Source organism: Rhodamnia argentea, chromosome 9, assembly GCF_020921035.1.
Source record: "Rhodamnia argentea isolate NSW1041297 chromosome 9, ASM2092103v1, whole genome shotgun sequence".
NCBI classification, from domain to species: Eukaryota; Viridiplantae; Streptophyta; class Magnoliopsida; order Myrtales; family Myrtaceae; genus Rhodamnia; species Rhodamnia argentea.
In genome coordinates, this window is record NC_063158.1 from 18,396,442 (window position 1) to 18,414,684 (window position 18,243).

Below are 18,243 nucleotides of genomic sequence, written 5' to 3' on the forward strand. Positions count from 1 at the left end.
TCTCACTTTCACGAGCACGATTCTTAAAATTGTTGTGTACGTTTTACCTCTTGAATGTTCCCGATCACGATCGCATTTGATTTTTGCATCGATTTTACTTAAAAAACCTGAGTCGAACCTTCATCATAATCCGATCCGGTCGGACTTGGCCGAAGCGAATCCAGCCATTGCGAGCTCAATCGGAGCTCGAGGTAAGGTTCCTTGACTTGCTTTTAGTGTTTTTGAAGCTTGAATCGCATAGTCGTGCTCTGTGATGTGTGATTGAACTTTGAGATGCCGGTCCGTGCGAAGAACAATGCTCGTGATCTAGTTGATGAAATGCTTTGATTTTTAAATATGTTAATCGGGAGGTCTTTACGAATCGTTTGGTGTTGGTTCGGGGTCGATCGGCCGAGGTTTCACCGTCGGATCTCGCCGGGAAGCCTCGGCCGTCCGTTCTGTTTCGTCGCGAGGAAGAAGACGATGACGTGGCGCAGTCAACGGGTCGGCGATCTGACGTGTTGTGTCTGGATTGGTCCAGCTGGAATCCCGTCGGCTCGGCCGTTAGCGCGAGCGAGCCGATCGGGCTCGGATCCAACGGTTGAGATAATTAGGTAGGTTTGATTCTCGGCCGTTGGATCGCTTTTTCATTTTTTTTAGATATTAGATATATTAGGTAGAAAATAGAAAATCAAAAACGGTGGCGTTTCATGTAAAGCATGCGGCGTCGTTTTAGGCATTAGATTGAATGGATGGTCGGGATTAGATCATAGGCTCAATCGCAACCGTCCGAATGTTTAATGCATACGGTGTCGTTTTGGCAAGGATAGGACGAATCGCTCGGATTAGATCTAGGTTAGATCTCGACCGCTCGTTCAATAAGGCCCTACGGCGTCGTTTTATTCCCGAGCGAATAGACGGCTCGGATCAAATTTAGAATAGATCGTGACCGTCCGTCCCTTAATAGCCGAAGGCGACGTCGTTTTTGTGTAGAGGGGTGAAACGTCGTCGTTTTTGCTAGGGCGCGAGTCGATGGCCGAGATCAAATCTGGGATTGATCTCGGCCGTCCAATATTTTCTTTTATTTTTCGGATATTAGGAATTTGCTTAGAAAATCAAATAATAAATAATAAAAAAATAGAAATAAATAGTAGGTGACGTCGTTTTGATGCCGAGCGGGTTTGTGGGCGGTCTGATCGGGTTGACCGGGTTGACCCAGTCTAGAATATTATAAAAATAATAATAAAAAATAGATAAAAATTCCCAAAAAATCCAAAAATACTTAGAAAATTCATAAAAATACCCGGATTTTCCCAAAAAAATCCAAAAAAACTTAGAAAATTCATAAAAATACCCTGATTTTCCCAAAAAATTTCTAAAAATTTCTAGATCGATTCGGGACTCATAAAGTCTGGATCAAAAATTTTTGAGACTTTGAGGGTCGATTTATGTCGATCCGGAAAATTTCCAACATTCTTTAGAAAATAAATAAAAAAATAAAAAAAATTAGAAAAATTAGAAAAATTCTAGAAAATCACAAAAAATGCGAAATGGTCACATTCAACTGGCTTGACCCCAATTTTGTGATTTTCGGGTCCCGAACCCCCAAAATTGACCATTCTAACCTTCTCGGGCCTTCGCCTCAAATTTTCCCGAACCATCCCTGGAATCCAAACTCGTTATTTACGTGGGTCGATAGGGCCATTTTAGATATGTCTATATTATTGATTGACTTGATTGTGTGCGATTATCTTGATTGCGCTCTCAATTTCTGATTGTGACTGTTAGAATAGTAAAATTCCAATCTACGTGAACACTTAGAACCGTTAGGGCCTACCTCACCCGAAATTTCATCTGCATGAATTCGTAGTTTAGAAAATCACTCAACATCGGTAACCGAAAGGGCGTCAATGTAAATCTTGGCATAACCAAGTCCCCGAACCCAAAAATCTCTGGTTTTCGCGGAACCAAACGGTTTCTCCCGACCGCTTGGTAGGGTTTTCCGATCATACCCTCCAATAAATTGATCGGTGGTGACTCCAATTGCATGTGCACATTGGACATGCCACCCGACCACACTAAGGTCGATTTCGATAAAAAATTTCTTCGACATCGTGACTTGAGTAATGGGTCTTGGGAGAGACCCGCGATCCCTAAAAATCCCGCCGACAACCGGGGTTACCCATATAAAAGGGGATCGGCTCGTTAGCCCTAATCCATCCCGGATTTCTAAAAAGAAAAAAATTTCCGGGAGGGTCGCGACAACTATGATTGGTTTGTCCTAGCACAGAAGTATTGACACTACCTTGATCGCTTCTTGGTAAAGTAATTATAGGAGGTAGATTCGGATGAAGATCTACCGATCTTCCGGATGAAGAACTATGAAAAGATGGGTAAGATTGGATATCAAAAGATCTCCTAGAGAATTGTATTGTCACTTTTCCCTCAGGATGTTGGATTATGTTTGTTGGGTCATTATTATAAACAACAGGCTGCGGTATCGGGTTCTCTATTTTCCATTGCTCGGGGAGAGTGACATCATTCCAACCGATGGATTTTGGAACTATAGTATTAGAATGAGAAATATCGGTTTGTAAAAGGAGGGTTTCTCCTTTTGGTGTTTTATTCAAAGTTTTGCTATAAAAAACAAATGACGTAGCTTTATATTGTACTTTGTAAATGAGAGTTAAAGGTATTGAACCCTCAGCTATATGATAATTATGGGTTATAATTTGCAAGACAAGAGATTTGAGTATGTTCTTGTCTCTCAAAGATCTTGAAAAATTTGGATAACAATCAAAATGAATAGCACCACCGCAAAGACTTGTCTCTACAGCTGCAAGTATTGAATCTTCATAGTTTAAGAGTGTTATACCTCTTAGAACAAGAAGTGTCACGACCCGAACCCTTCGTGCTCGTCGATATCCCACCCGGCCCAAGTTTATGTACAGTTCTCCAAGATCAAAGGCCAACAAAAAAACATGCGGAAGCGAAAACCAATCCCCATACAGAAACCAACAACAATACGATAACTTGGGATGGTAAAAACAACTTATGTACATATATACATAATTGTTCCAAACTTTCAAACCTAAGGCTTCGGAGGCCACTATACAAACCTATGACCACGTACTACAAAAAGGTCAAGTGGTCGAAGCCTACTATACTTCAAAAAGAAAATCCTCAACAAAAGTCAAGAGGCCAACTACACTAGGCCCCATCCTCACTATCATCAATTATAGAATCTACAGCTTCCTCCTCTTCTTCATCAACCTCGGGTGGTTGCTCCGGATCAAATGGCTCTACAATCTCCCCATCCTCTTCTGGCACTAAGACCTTTGGGTCGGGCTCCAAGCCTTCGTAACCAGCATTGGGGCTTACCACACGCCGTCCGGAGGTACAGCATTAGTGGGGTCCCATTCCCCAACTCCATCGTAGGGGATATCAAAACCCCTCGGCGGTCCCACCAACATATCCCCGTGGCGGTACGTCCACGCCATGTATGTGTGGCGCTTCCAATAAAGTTCTCCTACGTCCACCTAGATAGTGGTAGCGTGCCTATAGTACACTTTGTCCTCCCCTACCGGATACTCGGTCACTAGGGTGTCCATGTCTCGAGGGATTTCGAATCTCTGAGGCGCACCGTTCATTGTCGAGGTGGAGGGTCTGAAAAAGGATAACCCACGACGGGGTGAGAATAAATCTCAGTAAGAAAGTCCCTAATCCTATATCAAGGCGCTAGTGCCTCGGGACACTTCCTAGGTCGGTAATTCTCAACAATTCCTCCCTCAATCAATAATTCACAGAGTAAATTCCAGAATAAACTTCATTCTTTCTCCCAACTTGCTACATCCTCATAAAAATTCCACGTTACTCCAATGCCCACGTTTAACGCCTTAGGCTATAATATAAATATTCCACGTTACTCCAAAGCCCGCGTTTAACGCATCATGTTGTCATATAAATGGACAGACCCATGTAATAATGCATCGGGCTATTATATAGTCCGGACTCGCGTAATAACACCTCAGGTCACTATAATCCGTGTAATAACGCCTCAGGTTATTATCCCGCGTTTAACGCCTCAGGATAAAATAATACACAGAACCCCACGTCATAACTCCTCGGGGTGAAATATGGTCTTATAAATACAAACCCTGCGTAATAACGCTTCAGGGTAAAATTCCGCCCTCACGCTTGATTATTCCTCATAAAGACCATATAATAACAACAATTCCTCGATCGCTCGTCCGATGCAACACAATCACATAAAACCTTCCGATTGATCAATCTTCACCACATGATCCCGCTAAACTTCCCGATTAGCAAATCAAGACCAACGATCTTCCCAATTTTCTCTAATAAAAGATCGGGACCACACGATCTTCCCAATTTTTCCCAATCGATAAATCGAGACCACTCGATCTAATTATACCGAAGAAATATTCAATCGGTACCACGTGATTCACTCATGTTAGATAATTAATAAATCGGGACTGCCCGATTAAATCGCACTAAAGCCATTGGCCAATCAACACCACACGATCAATTTATGTCAATGCAATAATTAATCTACACCACACGATCAATTTATGCTAACGTAGCATTCAATAAATACCGTACGATTAAAATTATACCAACGTGCAATTAACACGTACCATACAATTAAATTATACTAACGTGGCAATTTATCGGGACCGTACAATTTAAATATCCTAACGTGCATTTAATCTCCACCCTAGGATTAAAGCATAATAAGGCCACAATTAATCCTAGCCATGTGATCAATCTTCATAAAGCAAGATTAAATCTAGGCCATCCAATTAAAGCATCATAATCAAGATTCAATCATGGCCATCCAATTCCACTCATGGATCACTATTCACCTCAAGAACACAATTTTTCTCTCTCCTCTCTCTCCAATTTTTGGCCATGGCATCAAGAGCACAATCCATCCAAATCTTTCACAAAAACTACTCAACCTAAGCTCCATTAGCATGCTAGTTACCTAATCCAAGTTTAGAAACTATCTTACCTTAAAAATCTAGGAAATCCTTTAGTGAAAAAGTTGAGAAAACTTGAACCAAGCGGTGGTTCCGGCGATGCTCCTCACGGCCGAGGCCGTTCCACGGCGATCCAGCGGCTCCGGGTGGTTCAAAGGTGGTAGCTCGGCTTTGGTGATTCAAGGTGAGGCCGGTGATGACTTGAGGAAATTTCAGTAGTGGTGGTGGTAGTGAAAGGAAATTCGGCCAAGTAGAGAGAGAGAGAATAGTGAGAGAAAGCTTCATGAAATTTTATGAAGAAGATGATAAAAATCATCAATATAATAGGTTAGGATATTTTAGGAGTAGATATTTTGGTCTTGAAAGGTAAGAAGGGCAAGTTGGTAATTTCCATCAACATTGACTAGTCAATTTCGGCCATGGGGGTGATTTGACCGAAATACCCTTTGGCCAAAGTGGAAAAATGGATATTTTCCAAGGGTAAATGGGTCTTTTCCCTTTTTCCAGTCCAAATTTTATTTTCCTAAACCCTTTGGGGCTAACTGCGAAGGAATAGTACTCTAGATGAGGAAACATCCAAAATTTAATTATTGGAACCCCTGAAGGTTCAACGTCTAATTCCGAAGTCCGATTTGCAATCAATCTCGATTAATTGAAATTTCAGCGTATCTCAAACTAACGGACGCCTTTTAGGAGTTACGCGAATCGACCCGTGATTAATACCACATTTAAGAATTACTTGAGCCATGGCAATCTTGGTTGTCATTTAATTGCGATGGTCAATCACTAGTCCCGATGGACACAATCGTTAAAAAATAATTTAGGGACGTTCGGAACCCATACATAGTCAAACGGAATCACCCGTGATCAAAGCGTAGGGTATTACCCAAATCGTTCCTTAATCATTCTAGGATCAGCCTATATTGGTCCAAAATATTCCCTTGACAATTTTCATGGCCAAAGAGTCAATCTAGTATCAAGTTCTTAGGTCCACGTACTTGATTTTCCTAGCTAGCCATTCTCATTTGGTTAGTCTGCTCAAGATCGACCATTTTTGAGTGAGAGTTAGCTTAAATACATCAATGAGACCTTTCATTTATTCTAAGCTTCGAAAGCGAGTCGGAATACGGGATGTCACAAGAAGTATGGAAGAATTTTAACCTTCTTTAATAAGAGGCTTGATTCCTACCCGAACCATTCCTATGTGTAGGTAATGGTATTTCTAACTATGCTTTTTTTCAAAGATTCTTTATTCAAAAGTTGGATTATGGAATAAGAAGAAGAGAGCGGAATATATCTTTCTTCCGTGGTAATTATATAATCATTAGATTTCCATATATTTTTTTTAATCTAGACTCTTGGTATATATGATCATATTGAACTTTTGAAATTTTCCAATTTTGTATTGATTTATTGAAATCTTCTATAGTTATTTCTTCTCTATGCAAAGGATCTTCGATCCGAGAAAACTCGGATATTAAATTATTGGAAGAGGAATTAGCTCTTCTTAAAAGATTCATATTATATATATATAATATATATTCTTTTGCATGAATTCTACTAACCTTGGCTCCTTCGTACTTTTATTGAGGCATGCAAGCTGCCCACGCTTACATGAATTGTATAGTGTAAGGCTTCATTTGTTGAAAGATGGGTGTGGCTTCTAAAGTTCTTCTAAATAGGAGACTCTATTAGACATATGCCCTAAAGCAACCATGTAATAGTTACATGTTAGGGATTTCAGTTGTACTTTCAATTGTTTAATTAATGGCAAAGACGTCTTCATTCATTTGTCCAATTATATATATAAATGATTCCATTAAATCGGTTGTGACCGAACCTATTCTCGAGACGTCAAGAATATGTGTGACGGGTTCATGGTCGGACTAGATCTTTAAACAATTCCAGTCAATGGATTATTGAGTGGATATTATTGATCATATTGAGATCGGCGTGTTCTTAGCTTCACCATTAAGTATTGGATACTTAAGAGAATGACGAGTCAAAAGCAATTAGGTATTGTGATCCGGAGTTAGAACATAGATGCTCGTACCTAACAAGTTCATTAAACATGACATGCATTGAATGATTAGCAACATGGAAGCTTTTAGCAAGGTCAATGTCTAATCGTCCATGCTTTGATCTTGGGTAAATAATCCTTAAATCTCTAGCACAATGTTAACTTGTGTTTTGGATGTGTATGATTCACAAGTGCGTATATTGGCGGTTCGTTATCCATCTCTGTACTTGATGGTCATAGTTCATGCACATATGAAGTTACATGTGTGCAAAATGGAATCTGTCTCCTTGCTACATGCGAGGTATGATGTCCTATATGATCTAATTGTGACAACGCATTGAAATCCTCGACCGGGATTGTAATTGAGAATGAAATGTTCATGTCTCGTATAAATGTATGTCAATTAGATTTGTGCATATAATCGAATTTGTGACTTGATAAATATTCCATGGACTTTGTTCAATCGAGATATAGTAAGACAAAGGGATTAAATTACACTGTAGCCAAAGCCGACGGGTTCATTATATTCTTAAAGTATTCATATTGTTTAGGTAGCCATGACATATTGGTAGATGTCACTCATGGTTTGTAGGACCTGGAGGTTGATTGGGACATTCAATTCTCTTGAAAGTACCAATGTGTTAATGCATGTTTTCTTGCCAGCTCGGTGATAAACCTAGGGATGTTACACACTTAATCAATACATGACGACATTAAACGTGAAAGACGATATTGCAAATATGTTTGCAATCATGGCTATCGAATAGTTGTGCTGAAATTAAATTGAATAGGATTTAATTTAATTTTTATTTTTGGTCGTAGGCGTGTGTGTATATGATGCACACGTACACTCAATGTGGACGTATGTTAATATGTCCATATTGCCCATGTACTTACTGTATACCCTTTTTTGTAAACTCCAAAAAAAAAAGGTAAAAGTAAAAGGGTTGCACATGATCAGCAACCGTTGCTAACCATGGGCATCACACGGTTAACAACACAATCAGCAACCACTTCGTTAATCGTGCGAAGTACGTGTGTTTAGAAAAATTTTATTTTGTGTGCTACGCGTGGGTAGAAAAATAGAAAACTAGAGAAAAAATATTTTCTCTCCCTGGCGTGCATTGTGAGAGTGCAGAGAAAAGGGAGCAGAAAATTATTCTCTCTATCCTTTCTCTTGTAACCAAAAGATTTAGAGTGTGGAGAGTTATCTTCACAAGTTTGCTAGCACAATTAAGTGTAGTGATTATTCGCATCATCTTTCTCCTGTTCGTTGTACGATTGATGGTGTGTTTGAACTAGAGGTTCGACGCTTGTGAGATTCGAATTAAAGAACATCTGAGCCAACTCTTTTAAAGCACGCTTTAAGAGGTAATTCAATTGACCCCCTTTGATTGACATGCACGAACTACGCCTTTGGAAATACATTTATAGATTTTATTTCCGCTGCGTTTATGTTTTAATTTTTGTGTATGCATGTTAAGTGTTTCTAGTAGATGCTGAGATTCACGTAATTGTTAACCACTAACACCACTACAGAGGATGTTATTAGCGGCAATATATGTGTATTAGTAAATAAATGAAAAAAGAAATTCGATCCTATTTGACGAATGACTTGATTCTAGTTATACCTTTTTTAAGTTGTATCTTTGTGATGTATTCATATTTCATCTACATAAAATAGTGTTGTGTAATTTTAACCAAAATTTGCAATTTGTTATCGTTTAGCGTGTCATCTGATCATCTTTATACAACATCTACGGCAATATATGTGTATTAGTAAATAAATGAACAATTCTCTGCAAACTCACAAATCCTTACTTGTATCTCCTCCTAACCATCATTGCTCTAATGCTTCTCTCTCTCTCTCTCTAAGGCAGAGGAGGAGGAAGACAGCAAAGTGATGTTAAGAGTCAACCAGGGAGGAGTTAAGTTTGCCTTCTGGCCATCAACGGCTCGCTCGGCAATTGTTAAAGCTTCCTTTTGTGTCAACCTCATGCTGCCGATGGGAGCACGGCTTGATACATCGTGGGTTACATTGCAATTACTAAAGCTTCTTGTTATGACAACCTCACCAAAATATCTACGAAGCTGTCGGCAACACTTTCGATGATGGATAGAAGACGGTGAAGGCACATACAAAGTGATCGGAAGATGGGAACTGTGACGGATGTCTGAATGAAATGGGTTGAAGCTCCAAAAATTATGGATGCGTCGGCATCACTGAAAATATTCTAAACTTCTTCCTAATGTAACATGAACACATATAGATTTTAGTTAGGATGGCCAATGGGCCAAGCCGGTCCAAACCCATGCTCTCGGGCACTTCGGTGTCGGTTGGTGGTGAGGTGAACAAATAGTTCAGCAAAGATGATAGCAACTACATTGAAAAAGTTGAGGAAGACAATGCCGACCTTTTGCGGTGGTGGAATGCCAAACCACCGTGTTTTTTCGATTCTTTCCGTGGTGGATGATGACGTGCCCATTGTTGGGATACATGTAACATGCATAGTGTCACGTCCCGAACCCTACGAGCACGCCAACATCCCCTCCGGCCAATATATAGTACGGTTCTCCAGGATCCAACGGCCAACAAAATTCTAACTAAACATGAATGATAAGCACTTGCGGAAGTGAAAACAAATCTCCATGCAAAACAAATCACGATATGATGATTTGGGACAGTAAAAGAAAACTTATATAAATATACACAAGTCTTTTATAAAAGTCAAGCCCAAGGCTTCAGAGGCCATTGTATAAGCCTATGACCACCTACAGCAAAAAGGATCAAGTGGTTGAACCTAGCTCCACACTCAACAAGGTACCCTCAAATGGTCAAAGGGGCAACTATCCTAAGCCCCGTCCTCGCTATCCTCTGAAGAAGTTTCCAGCTCCTCCTCATCGGTCTTATATGGCAGCTCCACATCCGATGGCTCCACGATCTCCATGTTCTCCTTTGGCTCCAAAACCTCCGGATCTGACTTCGAATCCTCGGGGCTGGTGTCGGGGCTCGTCACCACACCATCGGGAGGGGCAGCCTAAGTAGGGTCCCATTCCCCAACTCTATCATAGAGAATATCGAAACCCTTCGGTGGTCCTACCAGCATATCCCCTTGGTGGTATGCCCACGACAAATAAGTATGGGGCTTCCAAAAAGACTCTCATACATCTACCCAAATAGTAGTAGTATGTCTATAACAAACCTTATCCTCCCCTACCGAATACTGCGTGATCACCGTCTCCATGTCCCGGGGTATCCCAAATCTCTACGGTGGATCATTCATTGTCGAGGTGGAGGGTCTGAAAAAGGGTAACCCACGATGAGGTGAGAATAATTCTTAGTAAGAAAGTCCCTAATCCTAAACTAGGGCGATAGTGCCTCCGGATATATCCTAGGTGAGCAGTTCTAAACAAATTCCATTTCAGTAAATAGAACTCACAACATGATTCAAGAGATAAACTCAACTTGCTCCTCCAACTCACTATGCCTTTAATAAGACCACGTTACTCAAAAGCCCACGTTTAACGCATCAGGCTACAATATAAATGGATAGACCTGCGTAATAACGCCTCAGGCCATTATATAGTCCGAACCCGCGTAATAATGCCTCAGGTCGATATAACCCGCGTTTAACACCTCAGGTTAGCATCCCACGTTTAACGCCTTAGGATGAATATAACATCCCGTGTAATAACGATTCAGGATGTAACATGGTCTTATATACTCAAACCCCGCGTAATAACGCCTCGGGGTATATTATAATCTCACGTGCTCAACCACCCCGCATAATAACGCTTTAGGGTATAACTCGCACAATCACACTTCATTCTCCTCCAAAACGACCATATGCCAACAATATACTCTCGCTCCCTCAATTGAAGCCACATCATCACTTCCAACCCTCAAATTGATCAATCTAAACCATACGATATTACTAAACCCCCTGATTAGAAGATCGGAACTACACGATTTCAATATACTTTTTCGATTACCCGATCAAAACCACGCGATCTTTCTAATTACCCCAATCGCTTGATCAAGACCATCCGATCTAATTATAGAGAAGCAATACGTGATTGGGACCATACGATTAAATCACATTAAAGTAATCAACCCATCGGAACCACATGATTAAATTATACTAAGCAATAAATAATCTGCACCATACGATGAAATTATGCTAAAGTAACAATTAATAAGGACTGTGTGATTTGATCATTCTAAAGTAAGATTAAATTTAAGTCGTATGATTAATCATCATAAAGTGACTTTCAATCTTGGCTACCCAATTCCAATCATGGAGAACCCATCACATCAAGACCACATGCTCTCTCTCTCTCCTATAATATTCGGCCAAGAACAAACCAAGGACCAATCAACCAAATTTTCCATCAAAACTACCCAAATCTATACCCATTAGCATCCTAACTACCTAATTAAGGAGTAGAGGTTTGCTCACCTTGAAATTGGAGCAAAACCTAAGGTGGAAAAGTTGCAAAAATTGTGATCCAAGTGGTGGCTCCGGCGATGCTCTCTCAGCCGGGGTTCGGTACTACGGCGGTTCCGGTAGTTCAACCGTGGTAGCTCGGCTTCGGTGGCGAACGACAGTCCAAGGTGGAGGCTGGTGGTGGCTTGGGGGTGGTCGAATGGCGTTCGGTAATGGTGAGGGTGGAAGAGAGGGAGGTCGGCCAAGTGAGGAGAGAGAGAGAAGTGAGACAAAATGGGACCAATAATGAAGATGAAGATGAAAATATTTATTAGAATAGGTTAGGATATTTTAGGGTAAGATATTTTGGGTCGAAATAATTGGTCTTGCAATGAAGCGAGAGAGAGTCTTGTAGGGCCCACCAAAAATTCATCTTATTTTTGCTCTTGAAACACAAGAAGGGTATTTTGGTAATTTGCTTCACAATGGACTTGGTCAAATTTTCGGCGATGGAGGGTAAATGTCCGAAATGCCCATTGACCAAAGTGGAGAAATGGATATTTTCCAAGGGTAAATGGGTCCTTTCCCATTTCCGGTCTAAATTTCGATTTTCCGACAATTTGGGGCGAACGGCGAAGAAATCGTACTCCGGATGAGGCAACATCCAAACTAACAAGCGGCTTTTAGGAGTTACACATATCGACCCGTGATTAATATCTCATTTAAGAATTACTCAAGCCATGGCGAGTTTGGTTATCATGTAATTGCGAGGGTTAATCACTAGTCCCGATGGACATGATCTTTAGAAAATGATTTAGGGACATTCAGAACCCACATAAGGTTAAACGGAATCACTCGTGATCCAAGCATAGGGTATCACCCAAATTGTTCCTTAATCGTTCTAGGATCGGCCTATAATGGTCCAAAATATTCTCTCGACAATTTTCATGGCCAAGAGTCGATCCAGGATCAAGTTCTTAGATCCACGTACTTTATTTTCCTAGCTAGCCATTCTCATTTGGTTAGTCTTCTCAAGAGGGATCAATTCTGAGTGAGATTTAACTAAAATACATCAATGATACATTTCATTCATTCAAAGCTTTGAAAGTGAGTCGGAATACAAGATGTCACAATTCTCCCCCTTACAAAAATTTCGTCCCCGAAATTTACAACAAACTTAACTACTCAAATAAATGGGGGTACTGACACCTCATCGCTTCTTCACTTTCCCAGATTGCTCCTTCCATTCCATGGTGCTCCCGGATCACTTTCACCGGTGGAATTGTCTTGTTCCTCGGAACTTATTCTTTTCTATCTTATATTCGCACCGGCCTCTCTACGTAAGATACTCTTTCATCTACATCCACAACTTCATGATCCAACACATGGGTTGGGTCGGGTTCGTATTTCCTCAACATAAATACATGAAAGAAATTGTGAACTTGGGACAAGTTTGGCTGTAAGGTGAGACGATAGGGTAAAGTTCCAATTCGTTCCAGGATTTCAAATGGGCCTACGTACCTTGGACTCAATTTTCCTTTCTTTTCAAATCGAGAAAAGCCTCGCATTGGCGATACCTTCAGGAAAACATGATCTCCCACCCTGGAACTCTAAAGGTCTATGTCGTCTATCCTTATAACTCTTTTAACGACTTTGGGCAGTCTTAAGTCTTTCTTTGATTACCGTTCTTGCCTCGATGGATTGCTGAACTAATTCTGGACTCGTTATACTCCTCTCACCAACTTCATCCCAAGATACCGTAGTTCCGCAAGCTCTGCTATACAACGCTTCGAATGGTGCCATTCCGATACTCTGTTGGAAGCTGTTATTGTAGGCAAACTCGACCACATGTAACTGTTCCTCCCAACCCCCTTTAAAATCTATCACACATGCCCGCAGCATGTCCTCAAGTGTCTGAATTGTCCTCTCCGACTATCCATCTATCTGTGGATGATAAGCGGTGCTATACTGCATTTTGATTCCCATGGCATTCTGAAGATTCTTCTAGAAAATTGCGGTAAACTTGGGATCTCTGTCCGAAGTAATTGTAACTGGAACTCCATAAAGTCGAACTATCTGGCGCATATACAGCTTAGCGTATTTATTCATTGTGAAGTCCTTTCGTATCGCCGTAAAATGTGCAGGCTTAGTCAATCTGTCGTTCACCACCCAAATCGAATTGTGCCCTCTCTGGCTCCTCGGTAATCCCATAACGAAATCCATAGTAACATGCTCTCATTTTCACTATGGAATCTTCAATGGTCGAAGTAATACACCAAGCTTACAATGTTGTGCCTACACTTGTTGGCACGTCAAACATTTAACCACATACTTAGCCACGTCCACTTTCATCCCATTCCACCGGTAAGGCCGACGCGGGTTCTAATACATCTTAGTGCTACCTGGATGCACATTGTAGCTACTACGATAAGCTTTTGCTACAATCTTCTCCTTAAGTTTCTCATCATTAGGGACACATGGATGTCCACGGAACTTCAAGATTCCGTCCTCGGCCACTTGGAATTCAGGTTTCTTCTTGGTTGCATCCATCTCTAGAATTTTCTGAATGTCCGGATCCACCGACTGCAATGCCTTAATCTTTATCTCGATCTTTGGTTCAACTCTCAAAGTTGCCAGCAAACTTGAAAGGTGACAAACTTCAAATTTAAACTCTGAATCCCTCAATTCTTCAAGTAAAATCCACTCTTTCACCATCAAATGCGCGATACTTGATTTCCGACTAAGAGTATCCACTACTTTATTAGCCATCCCATGGTGATATAAAATATCACAATCGTACTCCTTCAGCAATTCCATCCAACGGTGTTACTTCATGTTCAATTCTTTCTGGGAGAATAAGTACTTCAAACTTTGATGGTTCGTGTAGATCTCAAGCCTTTCTCCCCACAAATAATGCCTCCAAATCTTCAACGTAAAAGCAATCACCGTAAGCTCCAAATTGTGCGTTAGATAGTTTAGCTCATGAGGCCTCAACCGTTGCGATGCATAAGCAACCACTCTACAATGTTGCATACGGACGCATCCTAATCGTTTTAGCGAAGCATTGCTATAGATCTCAAATCCTCCAAGACCTGTTGGGACCGTTAAAACCGGTGCTATCATCAACTTGTGCTTAAGTTCTAGGAAACTCCTTTCGCACTTATCTGTCAATTCAAAACGAGTTTCCTTCTTCGTTAATTGCGTCAACGGTATAGCTATCAAAGATAACTTTTCCACAAACCGTCTATAATATCCCGCCAGACCTAAAAAGCTCCGAACCTCCATGATCGATGGTAGTCTTGGCAATTCATAACAGTTTCCATCTTCATCGGGTCCACTGAGATTCCATTCCCGCAGACAATATGTCCAAGAAATGCTACCCGATCGAGCCAAAACTCACACTTGCTAAACTTAGCATAGAGAGAGTGTTCTCTTGAAGTCCATAGAACGATATCTAGATGGCGTTTGTGTTCCTCTGGGCTATTTGAACACACCAATATATCATCGATAAACACGAAGACAAACCGATCCGGAAATTGTCTAAACACCCGATGCATCATATCCATGAAGGTAGCTGGGGCATTAGTTAATCCAAATGGCATAACTGCAAATTCGTAGTGTCCATATCGTGTACGGAAAGCGGTCTTCGGTATGTCTTCCTTCTTAATTCTTAGCTGATGGTAGCCCGTCCTCAAGTCAATCTTGGAGAACACTGATGCTCCTTGCGGTTGATCGAACAAGTCATCTATCCTTGGCAAAGGATACTTGCTCTTGATGGTTACTTGATTTAACCGCCGATAGTCAATGCATAACCACAATGACCCATCCTTCTTCCTCACAAATAGAACCGGCGCTCTCCACGGCGATGCATTAGGGCAGATAAATCCTTTATCCAACAACTCTTGCATTTGAACCTTCAACTCCTTCAACTACGATAGGGACATTTTGTAGGGCGCTTTGGAGATCGGTTCTGCCCAAGGGCTAACTCAGTTACAAACTTCACTTCACTTTCAGGTGGCAATCCCGGCAATTCTTAAGGAAAGACATTGGGATAATCACGTACTACGGCTATATCCTCTAACCTCGGTCCTTCAACCGACGAATCAACTACTGCAGTCAAATACCCTTAGCCTCCTTCATTTAACAACTTGGCCACTTCAAGTGATGAGATCAGGGGAATCGAGATTCCTCTTCGACTTTCCACAAATTCATATCTAGGATGACCAATTGGATTAAATTGGATCACCCCGCTACCACGATCAAAGACGGCCTTTTGTTTTCCTTACCAATCCATCCCAATTATAACGTCATAGTCATACATGGTTAAAGCTGCCAGGTCTACTAATTCTTCTCTACCACCAATGACTATCTTACATCTTGAACACCCTAATGAAACCAATACTTTATCCTTTAAGGGCATGGTTATATGCAATATTACTTCTAGCACTTTTGACTCAATCCCAATTAATTCCACAAATTGCTCAAGCACAAAAGAATGCGATGCTCCAAGATGAAATAAAACATAAGCAGCATGATCACATAAGAAGATCGTACCTATGATCATACCTGGCGCATTCTCTGCCTCATTACGCGACACCACAAAAACTCTTCCTTGAGCTAGTGGGCTGTTCTAATTATTCCGTGGGGCGGCTCTGACTTGAAATCTTGCTTGGGGTCGTTGGGGCTGAAATCGAGGTCCCGTCGCTTGGTCCGGCCAATTTCTTATCTGGTGATCAAACTTGCCACACTTGAAGTACACTCTTGTTCTGCTCGGACAAGGCCCATTTTCGTGCCTTCTTCCATAAAGTCGGCAGTTCCAATTGGATTGGTACGCCAATTTCCCATTATTCCTCCTAACTTGAGGGATGAAGCGCCGATTTCCCATCATAGGCCTTTTGCTAAAGCGGCGGTTGTCTCTAATTAGAGCAAATTGCGATCTAGAAGCGGTAGCCCTCTCCTTCATATCTCGTTCCACCATCCGACCCCGTTCATACAGTTCATCATAGTCCCTCAGATTTAGCAAAATCAACTAACTACGAAGCTCCAGCTTCAATCCATCCTGGAATCTTCTCGCTTTATCCAAAGGATTCTCCACCATTCTTGGTGCATACTTTGATAGTCTCAAAAATTCTACTTCATACTTATCAATTGTCATCTAATTCTAACGGAGCTGTTGAAATTCCAGCATCTTCTGCTCTTGAACAATTTCGGATAAATACTTCCCGTTGAAAACCTCAGCAAAAACGGTCTAGTTCGGAATCATACCTTAGGAAAAACTCTTCCCTTTGTGGCTTTCTACCAATCACTTGCCGTATCCTGAAGTTGATACAATGCCAGGGTCACTTTCTCATCTTTCGTGCACTCCAAAACCTCAAATGCTTTCTCCAAATCCTCTATCCAACAAGGAGCAACCTCTGGATCTCCTTTTCCATTAAACCTAGCTGGTTTTAACTTCAAAAACAGTTCTACTAACTAGTGCATCTATCTATTCCCATTGTCATTCCCTTGATTCACATTAACTCCATGAGGAGCAGCAGTAGCAGCAGCCTCAACAATTTGGGCAATAGTGGAAGCTCGTTCTCGAGTCTACCTACCCATCAAGTTTCCAATTTCCTCTAGAGCCTTGAGGACTCCATCCACTCTTAGGTCCTCCCCAACCGATGTTCTTGAACTAGATGCTCTCCTAGAACCTCTACCTCGGTTGTTCATTTTTGCTAACTTTCACAACACCTGAGTCATTATAATTCCACCGAGGAATTAGAGACCTAAGCCATCTACTCAAGTCTAGCGGTTCCACATTGCTTAATACAGCAATATGCAATAAGCTAACAATCATTCTACCAGGAAATTCTAAGTACGACTTCGTAAACAACATCAAACACGCAGCACGAAGCCAATCAATTATGCAAATCACATGCGCATAATCATATGTCATGCACAACGTGTCTAAATTTTGTAAACACCTAGGGTCTCTCCATCTAATCATCCCAAAGTCATTGCTCCTTATCACTCCATATCTCATCCTATCTTGGATTGAGCCAACCTTGCTCTGATACCAATCAAACGGGGATGTTACGTCCCGAACCCTATGAGCACGCCAACATCCCCTCTAGCCAATATTGTTTGGACTCACGTAATAACTCTTCAAGTCCATATAACCCGCGTTTAACGCCTCAGGTTAGCATCCCGCGTTTAAGGCCTCATGAAGAATATAAAACCTCGCGTAATAACGATTCGGGATGTAACATGGTCTTATATACTCATACCCCACGTAATAATGCCTCGGGGTATATTATAATCTCAAGTGCTTAACCACGCCGCATAATAACGCTTCAGGGTATAACTCTCACAATCACATTTGATTCTCCTCCAAAATGACCATATGCCAACAATATACTCCCGCTCCCTCAATTGAAGCTACATCATCACTTCCAACCCTCGGATTGATCAATCTAAACCATATGATTTTACTAAGCTCCTTGATTAGAAGATCGGAACTACACGATTTCAATATACTTTTCTAATTATCCAATCAGAACCACATGATCTTTTTAGTTACCCCAATCGCTCGATCGAGACCATCCGATCTAATTATGGAGAAGCAATACGTGATTGGGACCATATGATTTACTCACGCTTAAGTAATAGACAATCGGGACCACCCGATTAAATCACATTAAAGTAATCAACCAATTGGAACCACACGCTTAAATTATACTGAGCAATAAATAATCCACACCATATGATTAAATTATGCTAAAGTAACAATTAATAAGGACCGTGCGATTTGATCATTATAAAGCAAGATTAAATT